Genomic DNA, 14974 nt, shown 5'->3' with positions numbered 1-14974 from the left:
AATTCCTTTTATATTGCTACAAGATGAGATTAATTATTGCTTCTTTACAAGTTTTTTATCCTCTGTAGTATTCTGGAGGAACTTTTCTACTTATAACCTGTATCTTCTTAGGAGGTAAAGAATGTGACCTCAAAATTGTGTCTTACATCTGGAAAGTCTCTCTAATCAAACTACAATTAAGAAAAGCCCATAATCACACACCTAACTATGGAGCTGCATTTTAAGCAGATGCAAAAGCTAACTGCTAAGCCTTGGAGCTCTCAATGAGAATAAGTTCAGATAGAAAGGAAGTCAAGATCTCACACCAAGGCCCTGTATGCTCTCTCTTCCCCTCTTCCACCCACCACCACTCAGGGCCCCAAATCCGAATTTAAAAATATAGCCTTGTAGGACTACTTATAAATTGATACCAATAGTTCCTCATTCACTGAAATCAGACACTATATTAACAATTAGGGACCTGCATAATCACAGAACCCTGAAAAATGAAAAAAAAATTAATATTTGGGTTCACCAAGGGTGAATATCCCCAGAAGGTCTAAAACTTCATTAGTAACTGCTCCTAAGGAGTTCTTCTCAGCCATGCCAAGATGACTGAACCCAGACTACTGCTTGGACTATATTCCCTTCAGATCCCTGACCTCTTTTCTTGCCTGATTCTTTGCCTCTTTCATGACTCTTGATATCTCATACCCACCTGACCTTTTCATACAGAATCTAATGTAATTCTTTATAATAAGGATATCTGCTATCTATTGAGCATTTAATACATATCAGCTACTGAGCACACATTATTTCAACTAATCTTTTAGTCCAACTGCATGAGTTTCTCTTACAACGAAGCACCTGGCAAATGGTAGGTACTCAATCTTGTTTCCTCACAGCTCTCTTCACCTCTTCTAATAGTTCATGTATTTCATCCTGAGATTCCTTTATCTGACCCAACCAATATTTATGGAGTGCTGTGTCTGCTCAAATCCTCTGGAAAGCAGATGCCAAGATGAATCTAGGAGTGCAAGAAATTTGTTGGGAGAAATGCCTCTGAAGGGTAAAGGGGAGAGGAAGCAGGAATAGTGGGAAGAAGCTTTGCACTATGATGCTTATCTGACATCTGGAAAAAGACATGGAAGTTGAGCATGAAATACCTCTAAGTCCTGACCAGGCCAATGGGGAGCCCCAGAGCAAAGCCTGCCCAAAAAGGAGTTCCACATCAGGCAGAAATGGCCCAGCTCTTGAACCTTCACTATGTTCAATCATTAGTTAGGAATAGCCTGGAGAGAATGTGGCTTCAGCATTAACATTTCAGAGGATCCCTAAGGTATAGTAGCTGGAGGCTGTCAAATAAGTATGTTCTTTTGACGGGTTTTCTCTGGTAGCACCTCCATGGCTGCCATAGTACCTACTATATACCAGAATATGATTTCAGGATCATGGGCAAAGATTCACAAATCCTTAAAAATTCACCTTTAGCGATCCATTTCTCTTAAGTCTCAAAAGCAAATGTCCATGGGAAGGGAAAGACTTAATATCTTTGTTATCTAATAACTTAGCAAAGGATAGTGGGAAGCTTGCTAAGAGTGAAAGGATGGGATCCAAAGTTTCTGAGCTGGAGAAACTCTGAGACAGAGAGAGATGTGCAGAAAGGGATAGTGACTGCATCAAAAACAAATTGCCTAGGTCTATATATACTGATGCTCATATATCATCCTTGGTGTATATAATACTATATAGTACATTTGATTTTTGTGTATATTTATTATACCCCGGTTTGATCCAGAAAGGTTTACAATGCTTTTTTTCTTTGTCATAGGAAATATGTAACTCAGGTAGGTCCTTATTCTTGATACAGTTTTATAATGAGGATGAACATTATAGTTCTTAGAATGTTCTGGAAATATTCTGAGACCCAGGGTTGACAGTATGGGAGAAGGAAACCTAACATTCCTCCCTAGAGTCAAATACACTAGTAAGAATAATCAGTGTTGCTACGCAGACACTGACTACCTGATGTGAAGCTTTGAAGACTACATTAGTATTTAACTGGGTACTATAAAGGTATCCTCTCTAATTAAAAGGAATAAAACCTTCCCTGTGCTTTTCTCTGTGATTCTACTGTTTGCACATTTTCATTATTAGAGTTATTTTCTTCATTTCATTAAGAAAATTAAAAGTTGCTCATCAGCAAAGCAGCTGACTTTAGTTCTTATTTACCGAAGTGGTAAGATTCAAGGATCATGTGAAATATCAAGATGCACGCAACAGAATGATCATAATTCTGTAAGCTCTGTATCTCCCTGCATTGACCTTTTTTGAGACCATAGAGCAAGAAGAGAAGGGTAGAGTGGGTACAAGAGAATTGCTTCAGCTATGCAAAGAAGAGGAAAAATAGGTTCTTTTCTTTCCAACCAGCATCAGACGAACCAGTGAACACAGACTTAGCCTGTTCTGGGGTGGAAGCTGAGCCCAGTGCTCCCGTTTCATAGATTTGAGGAAACAAACACATGAGAGTTAATGGACTTACCCAAAGTCACACTATGAGTTCATGGCCAAGCCTGTTAACATGGAATCACATCCTCCATGAGGATCAAAAAATATTATTCAGAATTTGGTAGAAATACTCAAATCAGTTCCTTGCAGTCCAATCACTAAACTGTTAACATGGGGCCACTTCTGAGCATAATGAAGATTATTAACCTTCCAACTACAGGACTCTACATCTGTTGTCATAACAAAGGAGCAAACTCTAAGCTTCTGATTAAAATGTATCCTTTTGTAAGAAACCATCAAGATTCTTATGAGCTTCATCACTGTCTTATAGTCTTTTCATTTTCCATAGTACCCCAAGTCTAGAGCTCAAAATGCCTAATCGAAATTTGCTTTTTGTTGTTTACATTAAAAATGAATTAATTTTGCTCTATCAGTTTCTTGATTTTTTTCAGCAACATACTTTAATCATTCTAAATATTTAAATGTTTTGATTTCAGTGATGAAAAATAGATTGATGGATAGTAAGGTTATAACTTTTTCATTTCTTCTAAAATCTAAATTTTACCATCTAATATTAAGGTTTTTGAGTGTTTGATTCAATACAGAACACAGAAAATCTATCTCAAATATGAAAGAAGAATGTAAAATTATAATTGAAATAACTGGCAGCCTGGAGATACTCAGTTCAGCATGGACTTTGATGAATCTTTACGTGAAGGCCTTAAATGTTTCTGAGAAAAACCTTCTGAAGATGACATGATTTGTGTCGGTGATCAAGAAAAACTGATTTTCAGAAATTTATGCTGCCTTTTTGCTACTATCAGCTTAAATAGAATTTCAGCTGCAATTTAGATGACATTTCCCCTCCATTTTAATTGCTCATTCTTCGCTCTGAAAAGCTTTCCTTCCAGAAGTGCCCTTAAGGGCAGTTTTAGAGTCAAGAGCCTCTGCCCTTCACAGCCTCAAGAGGCTGGAAGTTGCTGTTTCTCTCCACAGACCCAGAAATGATCAAGAGGAATTTTGTGTTTTAAACACTTTTTGATATGAAGCAGCAGGAAAAAGACAACTATATTCTAGTCTATTCTAGGAGGGCTGTGTGAACTTGAACAAGTATCCTTAATCTATACCTCATTTTGGAAACGAGAAATTTGTATTCAGTGCTCCTTTTTAGCTCTATAATATGTTGTCTTTGATTAGCTGCTTGCCTATGAAATTCAGTGACTTTCTGATACTGAAGTTTGTTTCTCAGATCAACAGACTATAGATACCATGTTCTTGTTAATAATTAAATATATCTCTCTCATGCCAAGTGAGACTTTTAGTAGTTAATATTCATTTTGTAGGAGAATGGAAATGTGTCCTAATTAGTAAACCCTATGCATAGTTAGTGTTTGGCTAAAACCTTATCTGTACCTTATCAGTGTTTTCTGTGTGTTAATGTAAGATAAGTGTTCGTGAAATGAATGCATTTTAATCTATAACAACTGCAAAATCATGCTGTTTTGTTTTATTTCCTTTTTAAATGCACCTTACACAGTTGTATTTACAAAGGGATATTCAGTAAATAATAGAGTTACTAATCTACAAATTTTATTCTTTTTTTCCCCAAAGTAAAGATTAATCAAGGAGCTTGAAAGTAAAACTTTACTTTTTTTAAAAAAAAGATGCTCTGTGTGTGATAAAAATCAATTTGAAAATAGAAGTTTGGAAATGTTTCTTCTTTTTAGTGTTTCTCAGACTTTCAAAAAATGTATCCACTTATTTATCTATTTATTTATTTTATTATGGTAGTAATATGGGATCTATCCTCTTAAATTTTTGAGTGTACAGTACATTACCATTGACTATAGATACAATGCTGTACAGCAGATCTCTAGAATTTAATCGTCTTGCTTAACTGAAACTTAGGCCTGTTGCCTAGTAACTCCCCATTTTCATCTCCCCCCCTCCAGCTCCTTACAACCACCATTCCACTCTTTCATTATTTTAATTTGCATATTTTAGATACCTCATATACATGGTTTTTAGGAGGAGAAAAATTACAAGTGAATGTTACCCTTGAGGTATTTCATGTAGTTAAAAATGACATTCAAAAGAACGTGTGTGAGCAGTAATGTGGAAAGCACCCTATTTTGGGAGAAGAAATTTTGGTTATATTTTATTATCAATATCAACAAACATATTGAGCTCAATTTATGCAGAAATATAGCTCTGGGCTCTTTATACTGAAAAAAAAAATTGACATTTGTTTCTGTGTTACACTCCAGAAAAATGCAGACCAGCAGTTAAGAAGACAATATATGAGAAATGATAAAAATTACTAATTTGTATGTATTTCTATTGCTTGCCAAACAGTCCTGTATTTTACAGCCCATATCTGTCTATTCCCACAACCTCTCAAACATGAGAATAGTGTACCTCCACCAGACTGGTTCATACACATATCTTAACCCTTTTGTTGTAAAATAAAATGAGAAAGAGAAAAGCCACAGAAATCAAATGTGGAACTTAATAATTATACCCCACCACTCAGATCAAAATTACAAACTTACCAACCACCCTAGACCTTCCAAGTGCCTTGTCCCAATTAGAATCTCCTCCCTCCCCTGTAAATAATGACCAAACTGATCTCTCTAGTAATCATTTCCTTGCATTTTATTATGGTTTCATCATACAAATGTTCATCCCTAAAAACTATAGTTTATTTGTGCCCATTTTTATGTCTGTTACAACTCTTTTAATTTGCAGGTTACCTTAAAATCCTTTAGAGAGATGCTCACCATCTAGACTGCGGTTGACTTCTCATGGTACAATTCATCATGTTCTTTTGAACTCTGTTTTTACTTCAAATTGTCAGCTGAATCCAAAGTCTCATTCGACAAGACTATACCTGATAGTGTGTTATCTCATCAGGAAGCACATACTATCTGATTGTCTCTTTTGATGTTGGCAGCTTTTGATGTTCAGTGCCCAAATTAGGGGTCAGAAAACTTCAGCCATCTGCCAAAATCTGCCAAGCACATGTTCAATATGGTCTACAAACACAGCCAGACTCATTCATTTAATAATTATCTATGGCTGATTTCATGCTATATTGGCAGGATTTGTGGCCTCTTGGTTCATAAAGTCTAAAATATTTACTGTGTAGGCCTCTCCAAAATAGTTTGCCAGTACCTGGCCTACATCATTGGTCTTTATGTTGAACACTCTGGTAATTTAGGCTGTATGAAGCTCATTCTCTAGTTGATTCCTCAGGAAGACATCATGGGAACAATTTAATCTAAGTTTTTACATATTGACAATTTTTCTGTGCACCTTACACTTAGAAGTCAATTTTCCTGATGTAAAATCCTTGGCTTCATTTTCTTATTTTGTATACCTGAAATATGTTTCTGTACTTTCTTCTGGTAAAAAGGCATTGCTTTTGTAAAGCCTCAACATAATCTAGGTTTTTTTTAACTCTGAGACTCATTTTCTCTTTATGTGTAAGTGCACAAAGACTTTTTTCTTTGCCTTTAAAGTCCAGTAATTTTACTAAAATATGTCTTGATGTGTTTGTTCTGAGTTGGTATTCTTACACATGTAGTATGGCTTTATACCTAATTTCAAATCTTTTTATTTCAGAAAAACATTCTTGAATGTTAGATTCTAGTATTTGTTCTGTTTCTTTGTTGATTTCTACACTTATTCTTTAGGAACTCTAAGTATTTTGGATCTTCTTTGCATATCTACAATATTTGTTACTTCATCTCAAATCCTTTTTGTTTCTTTTCCTTATTTTCTTTTTTCTTCAATTTTTCATTAATGTCTTTTGTCTCATTTTAAAATACTTGGTTATACTTTTGATCTGTTTGGTGGGCTTGTCTTTCTGGTGTGCGTTCACTGTCTGCAGGAATGTTATTTTGCTCATATTCCTTTTTTATAATAAAATTATATAGAATTTGACCTTAATAATTTTCTATTGCCTACTTTAAAAAAAATACTAATTTTCCTGGATTTTTCAAAGAAGGTTGTATTCAGAATAGTTTTTCTGAATTCACAGACCTCCCTCTTGGTTATCTTGTAGTATTGAAAACTATAGTGTCTTTCCTTCTGAGATTTCTGGCTCTGTACCTCTCCCTGACTTTTATTTGAATCTTCTCTTCTTGATCTCTGTGAACCTGTCCTGCTCAGTTTTGATTTGGCTCCCTGCAGTTTATCTTCAGTGTGGGACCCTCCTAGCATACCATCTTAGCTAATTAATTTCAAGAGTTCACAGGGGCTCATGCTTCCAACCTCTTTAGACTTTACTAAGATTTTTATGCTCACCTACTTTGGGATAAAAATCCTCCCAGATTTAGCTGTTCTCAAGCTAGTCAATTATGCTTTCTTGTGAACATTTGTTGGCTATTTTGGAGTTCTCTTGTCTTCAGATCTGTCACATATCCCATTGCTTCCCTTTGTTTCTTCCTATACATCCAGCCAGTAATACCATGCAATGCAGACCTTCTGGCTATCAGTGATTTTGTCCTTAACCACTTGTAACTTGTGGCTCATGATGATACCTTAAACTCTAGTTTTGTTGTTATTTGTTGGCTATGGAGTTTTGTTGTTGTTGTAATCTATTTGCACTATTGGTTTTTATGTGAGAATTCCTGGAGTTTCAAAAACAATGCCACCAACATGGACATCTTCCCCATATCCTCCTGCTATTATTTTTCTGGTTTCTATGTTCCTATGAAGCAGAATAAAGAAATGGGCCTGGATGAATAGAACCACACTCATAATGACTTGAGGAGAAGGGAAGAAATCTTAGCCAATATACATAAAAAGATCTGGGAGAGAAAAGAAAAAGAGGGAATAAAATCACATTAGAGACTGAGAAAGAATTTTGAACAGATTCTGGGAAATGAAATGGTCTGGAAGAGGATATGGTTGACAGAATTCAGAGTAGATAAAAGAGATAATGCAAGAAGTGTTGTTTAGATTTATAAATTGGATCTCATATACTATCCTTGATGAGAAACAAGTCAAAGACAGAAACACTTTTAAATTAATTTTGCAGTTGAACTATATATTTGTAACTCTACATTGTAACTCCTCAAAGACCAAATTTCATGGGCCTCAGCTTCAATGTGGTAACAAATATGAATGTAAAAATTATACATTTCTGAAAAATCAAGGTAACAGATATGCAGTACTAACTATATGTAGAAAGAACTCAGAAAAATTAATATTTGTAGAAAGCCTGTTACATACCAAACGAACCATATATTTATCCTAGCAATAATTGTGAACTGAACTATTACCACACCATTTACACCCAGGTCTTGTGAATTTTAGGCCAATGATCTGTTCATTACACTTTGTAATATCCTTCCACCAACGGATTTATAACAATAGTGAATATTCATTTATCAAAAACTACAAGCTAGACATCATACAGTGCACTTTACATGCCATGTATTTTTCATTTACTTCTCACAGCAAACTATGAGATTGATACTGTTCTTATCTTACAGTTAGGAAAATAGGAACTTAGGAGTTTTTAATTTTAATTTTTTTTTAATTTTAATTTTTCCCAAGTTCACAATGCTGTTAAGTGGTACAAGCACATATTAGAACTTCAGTGTAAATATCTCCAGACACAGTTTCCTTTTATTATTATTTATTTATTTAATTTATTTTTGGCTGCATCAGGTCCTGGTTGTGTCACATGGGCTCTTCATTGTGGCTCACGGGCTTCTCTCTAGTTATGCCGTGAGGATTTTCTCTTCTCTAGTTGTGGCACACAGGCTCCAGGGTGCATGGGCTCTGTAGTTTGTAGCATGCAGCCTCACTAGTTGAGGTGTGCAAGCTCAGTAGTTGTGGCATGCGGGCTTAGTTGCCCCGCGGCATGTGGGTGTTGAGTTCCCCAACCAGGGATCGAACCTGCGTCCCCTGCATTGTAAGGTGGATTCTTTACCACTGGGCCACCAGGGAAGTCCCCAGACCCAGTTTCTTAACTACCACACTATGTTGTCAGATGCACATGAATATGATCTGTGTCTTCATCTGTTATTAATCTCCAAGTTTGGGTTAACTCTATATATGTTCCCATTTTCATATCCACGCATATTTTCCTGAAATTCTACTTGTTTGAAGAGGGTTACTTTGAGGTTACTTTGGCATTGTTCTCTGAGCAAAGACATTCAAGGGGCCATATGTTCTTGTTAGGGGCTGCTGGTGTGAGACAGAGCAATAGAAGGAGCCAGAGGAAAGAAACCTACATGAAAAAAATCCTTGACAACTCCAGGATGAGACCTTTATAATGGAGTTTGTCAATTTAAAAGTCTTAAATAATATAACATCTCTACAGTATTTTCTGATTTCAAACTAGAAAATATCTAGTTATGATAGGATTTAGATTTTTTTAAATTTCTTGGTTATTTAATAACATTTTATTACAAAAATTAGAGCCTTGTTTCCTCTTTCACTAAACTGCAAAACTATAATTCTCTTAATACATGGGGATCTGCAGTTTGAAAATATTTTAATCTCTTGCTCTGTCTTCTAAGCTTTCCAAAGACCTATCTGGAATTAACCTCAGTTCATTTTTAAGGCACGTAATTAAGGACCAGATTTTTTTCTCAATTTTATAAGGATTAAACTTGATATGGTGTTCTCCTAGTTTAAAAAGTGTATCATTTAAAATGAAAGAGTACTGCGATTTATGTCTAAGGGTGTTCTGCCCATGTTTTGCTCTAAGAGTTTAATAGTGTCCAATCTTACATTTAGGTCTTCAATCCATTTCGAGTTTATTTTTGTGTATGATGTTAGGGAGTGTTCAAATTTCATTCTTTTACATGTAGCTGTCCAGTTTTCCCAGCACCATTTCTTGAAGAGGCAATCTTTTCTCCATTGTAGAGTCTTGCCTATTTTGTCACAGATTAGGTGACCATAGGTGTGTGGGTTTATCTCTGGACTTTCTATCCTGTTCCATTGATCTATATTTCTTTTTTTGGTGTTAGTACCATAATGTTTTGATGACTGTAGGCTTGTAGTACAGTATGAAATCAGGGAGCCTGTTTCCTCCAGCTCCATTTTTCTTTCTCAACATTGCTTTGACTATTCATCATCTTTTGTGCTTCCATACAAACTGTAAAATGTTTTATTCTAATTCTGAGAAAAATTCCATTGGTAATTTGATAGGGATTGCATTGAATCTGTAGATTAGGTAGTATAGTCATTTTCACAATATTGATTCTTCCAATCCAAGAACAGGGTATATGTCTCCATCTGTTTGCGTCATCTTTGATACCTTTCATCAGTGTTTTATAGTTTCCTGAGTACAGGTCTTTTGCCTCCTTAGGTAGGTTTATTCCTAGGTATTTTATTCTTTTTGATGGGATGTTAAATGGGATTCCTCTTTCTGATCTTCTGTTGTTAGTGTATAGGAATGCAAGAGATTTCTGTCTATTAATTTTGTATCCTGCAACTTTACTGAATTTATTTATGAGCTCTAGTAGTTTTCTGATAACATTTTTAGGATTTTCTATGTATAGTATCATGTAATTGGAAACAGTGACAGTTTTACTTCTTCTTTTCCAATTTGGATTCCTTCTATTTCTTTTTCTTCTCTGACCGCCGTGGCTAAGACTTCCAAAACTATGTTGAATCATAGCAGTGAGAGTGGACATACTTGTCTTGTTCCTGATCTTAGAGGAAATGCTTACAGTTTTTCACCATTGAGAATGATGCTTGCTGTGGATTTGTCATATATGGCCTTTATTATGTTGAGGTAGGTCCTACCTCCTAGAGTAATGAAAATAAAAACAAAAATAAACAAATGGGACCTAGTGAAACTTAAAAACTTTCTCACAGCAAAGGACACCATAAACAAAACAAAAAGACAGCTCTCAGAATGGGAGAAAATATTTGCAAGTGAAGCAACCAACAAGGGATTAATCTTCAAAATATACAAATAACTCATGCAGCTCAACATCAAAAAAACAAATAACCCAATCAAAAAATGGGTGGAAGATCTAAATAGATATTTCTCCAAAGAAGATATACAGATGGCTTAAAAGCACATGAAAAGATGTTCAACACACTAATTATTAGAGAAATGCAAATCAAAACTACAATGAGGTATCACCTCACACCAGTCAATGGCCATCATCAAAAAATCTACAAATAATAAATGCTGGAGAGGGTGTGGAGAAAGGGGAACCTTCTTGCACTGTTGGTGGAAATGTAAATTGATAGAGCCATTATGGAGAATAGTATGGAAGTTCCTTAAAAAACTAAAAATAGAACTACCATGTGATCCAACAATCCCACTCCTGGGCATATATCCAGAGAAAACCGTAATTCAAAAAGATACATGCACCCCAATGTTCATTACAGTTATTGACAATAACTAGTACATGGAAGCAACCTAAATGTCCATTAACAGAGGAATGGATAAAGAAGATGTGGTTCATATATACAATGGAATATTATTCAGCCATAAAGAAGAAGGAAATAATGCCATTTGCAGCAACATGGATGGACCTAGACATTGTCATACTGAGTTAAGTAAGTCAGACAGATAAAGACAGATATCATATAATATCACTTATATGTGGAATCTAAAAAGAAAGGGGACAAATGAACTTAACTACAAAACAGAAATAGAGTTACATATGTAGAAAACAACCTTATGGTTACCAGGGGGTAAGCCGGGGAGGGATAAATTGGAAGATGGGGGATGACATATACACACTAATATAAAATAGATAACAAATAAGGACCTACTGTATAGCACAGGGAACTCTACTCAGTACTCTGTAATGGCCTATATGGGAAAAGAATCTAAAAAAAAGGGTGTGTGTATATATATATATATATATATATAACTGATTCACTTTGCTGCACACCTGAAACTAACACAACATTTTAAATCAACTATACCCCAATAATTTTTTTTAATAAAAATAATAAGATGAAAGCCTAAGAATGTTTAAAGAAATAGGACATAGATAATAGTGTAAGCCAGTTAGTATTTACAAAGTAACAGTTTGGAGGAAAGTAGGAAAAGAGAAAAAAACAGCACTATTTTTGTAAAAGTAAATTTTTTCCTGTTATAGAAGCTGGCACAGATGTCTCACACAACAGGTAGAGCAGCAGGAGCTTAGATTAAAAGGCAGTCAGAAGCAGTACCCCCTGCTAAGTGTGATTGTGTCTGATTTCATAAACAAGAAGACACTGAGATGGGTTGTCACTGACTTGATTAATTTTCAAGTAGGACAAATACAAACAGGGAAGACTATGCTCTCATTTTCATAATTAACTGAGATGATTCATAGTGGGTTAATAGCTAAGATTTCCACTCTTCCATCACCCAGATGGGAAAGAGCTTGCTTTCTGATGATGATCTGACAGTAAAAATGCACAGTCAGTCCTCTAAGAAACCTGATTTTCAAAGTACCATGCTTCTAATGCTAAGGATTTTACTTGAATGACTCCTAGCCTTGTTCCAGCTCCACACAAAGTAAATACATGGACTGAAATATTTACATTCTGACTTTCCAAAGGCACAAATGGAAATATTAATGCTACTTTATTGACAATTTCCACTTGATTATCACTTGAACAATTATCAGTGAATTCAATGAACATTATTGGAATCTGAGAAACATGCTCTAAACCTTCATTTGCCCATATCCTTTTTAATAGACATGAAAGAATAACCTGTGTTTGGAAAAAGAGGCAGAATTTGAATATCAGGTACCATCTGTATATTTTTTTTACTGCCTTATTAGTTCTTTCTACCAATCTCTCAGATTCCAGGTTTTGCCCAAAGGAATATGTGCCTTAAGCCAATATATCAGTCTTCTGGGAGTTCAGTATGCAAAGATCCCTTTCTGTACCTTCTCAGCCAACACATTTGTTGAGAATAAAAAGGGCAAGGCTTTGACATTTCCCAGCTTGTTATCTATTTAATTTTCCATCTGCTTCTTTTGCCACTGCCTTCCAAAGGAACATCTGCTGCATATCTGAGGGAAGGAAAGGAAGATTGGATCTAAGCCACCTGGGTCTACAGTCCTAAACCTTGGGATCCAGATTAAGGGAAGGGAAGAAGATGAACAAATGGTCTAGAAAATGAAATGAGGACAATCTGTTAAAAATAAAGCTGTATTTCTCTTTATTCTAGAGCCCACATGACTGGACAAGCTGCACAGCAGCATCTACCACCAGCAAGGGCTAGATGTGGGGGAAGGCATCTGGTAATTGGGGAGAGGCAAGAGGAGTTTCCAGAACTCAGACACTCCCTCTGGTGCCTAAATCTCCATGTGATTCCCTGTACCTCACGTAGTCTTTAAGCATTTAAGGATCAGCTGCTGTGAGCCAGGCTTTGTTCTGGGTATTCTGGAGGCAGAGATTATCAAGACATGTTAGTAAACAACATATTACAATATAAAATGATAAAATTATACCCTAGGTAAGGAAACGTTGTTACAAGAGCACACAGAGCGAAAGGATGTGTGCCTAACCCTGTGAAAAGAAATAGTGGTTCAAGAGGAGGAAAGGCAATACACAGATGATACCATGAGCTGAGTTTGGAATGATAAATATTAGAAAACAAGCTCTTTTTTCTCCTTATCATCAAGGGCAGCACGTAACAGCAACTCTTCATAATTGACTCAAAAACCTAATCCCCCAAAGCCTTAAACCCACCCACCACTCCTCGCAGTGTCAAGGCATCAACATTTCTGTCAAATGTACCATTTGGGTTGTGCCATCTCTTAATATTATCTGGAGAGTTACTAATGAGGATAACAAATTCTCAAGGTAAGATGCAAGTCTCAGCATAACAATTTCTTAATTTGCTATGATAGAAAATGACAGAGTAGCTAGTTGACTGATTTTAACTGTCCTCAAAACTCTAACATCACCACAGTCTTTACATGCAAGACCAAAATAGCAAACACAATCAATTCTCAGTTAGCTTATCTGCAAACATTCAAGTGTTGGATGAGTATTTGCTCTGGGCACCATGGGGGCATACAGAAGAGTAGATCTTTGTGTCTCTGAAGCTAAAATCTAATCTCAGTGACCAGAGTGTTTAAATTGGATAACCCAAAAAACAAAATCTCCTTTCTATAGATAGTTCTGACATGACAAATATTTAACATTTAAATGAGAAAAGAATAAGGCCAATGTAGTGCTGCATAGCTCAATAAATGCATAGTTCTTTCACTTTTACCTGCTGTCCTCAAATAAGTACAATATCATTTGCTTTAGATTAGTGCAGTGTATACTGTGGTGCAGGTACAATTGGTATGATCTCTGACTACACAATTACATCTTCTCATTGTCTTAATACATTTTATTTTAAAAATATGCTTTAGCAAAATGGAATAACTGTGGGGAATGGATCAAACACAATTTTTTCCTGTCATCACGTTTCCTTTTCATCTCAAAGGAAAGCTTTACTCAATTAAAAAAAAAAAAACACATTGAGAAATAATTTTTGAAACTTTTATTGCTGCTGAGTGGCAAGCTATTTGATCAAATTAAATATTTTGTATATTTTTTATCTTGAATTAGCTCACCAAAAATCCTAATGGCTATTATAGCATGTAATGTTTCATTTTATGGTTAGTTTGTTAGGTGGAGTTTAAAGACATTAAAATTTTTAATTTTTAAATAAGATATGGTGATAAGAAAATCTCCTGTGTTGTTCAGCTGCAAAAAAAATGAACTTAGAAAAGAGATTGATGATCGAAACCTTTTATGATTTCACATTAGGAAAGAAATGAAGTTTTCTACAACATTAGGTTGTTCCGTTAACAGAAGAAAAATAACAAAGTAACTTGTATCAGGAGTCCAGAAGCTCAATATTTCCTAATTTAGAATTGATAGAAGTACAGAATATTTTTGAGTTGGAATGTATGCCAGAGTGCTTAGTCTGATTTGTAAGTGAGAAAGATGAGACCCAGAGAGATTAATTAAATCTTGTTTGCTTGGATTTGCAACCATGCCCCAAGATTCCCCAGCATGCTGTATTTCCTAGCATTATCTTGTCACCATCATTCCTTTCAGTTTTGTATTTTCAATCATGAGATAATCATGTTGTTTAGGAATGGAGCCAAATAAGTCCTTTCCTTGGCTGAACTTTTGTCTATTGTTCCCACCTGAGACTCTAGGAAATCAGGTTTAGCTGGCTGGTCCCATGACCTGAAAAAGTGGTTCTGTCACCGTTTCATTCCATGCCAACTTGATTTTATTTTCTGCCTTGGTTCTCTCTAAGACTTTAGAAGGCAAGAGCGGGCTCCCCTGGTGGTTTAGTGGTTAAGAATCTGCCTGCCAATGCAGGGGACACGGGTTCGAGCCCTGGTATGGGAAGATCCCACATGCCACGGAACAATTAAGACCATGCGCCACAACTACTGAGCCTGCGCTCTAGAGCCTGCAAGCCACAACTACTGAGCCCATGTGCCACAACTACTGAAGCCCACGTGCCTAGAGCCCATGCTCCACA

The 14974-nt window shown here is 35.8% G+C and overlaps 1 protein-coding gene across 1 annotated transcript in view; it reads left to right on the top strand.

Moving 5' to 3' along the window:
* Positions 1–14974, top strand: part of NECAB1 (N-terminal EF-hand calcium binding protein 1) — a 282518-nt gene that overhangs the window by 191372 nt on the left and 76172 nt on the right. The gene's annotated exons all lie outside the window — the stretch shown is intronic.

This window comes from Neophocaena asiaeorientalis, unplaced genomic scaffold (assembly GCF_003031525.2).
Source record: "Neophocaena asiaeorientalis asiaeorientalis breed wild unplaced genomic scaffold, Neophocaena_asiaeorientalis_V1.1 scaffold320, whole genome shotgun sequence".
NCBI classification, from domain to species: Eukaryota; Metazoa; Chordata; class Mammalia; order Artiodactyla; family Phocoenidae; genus Neophocaena; species Neophocaena asiaeorientalis.
This window is presented reverse-complemented; position numbering and strand designations above follow the sequence as displayed.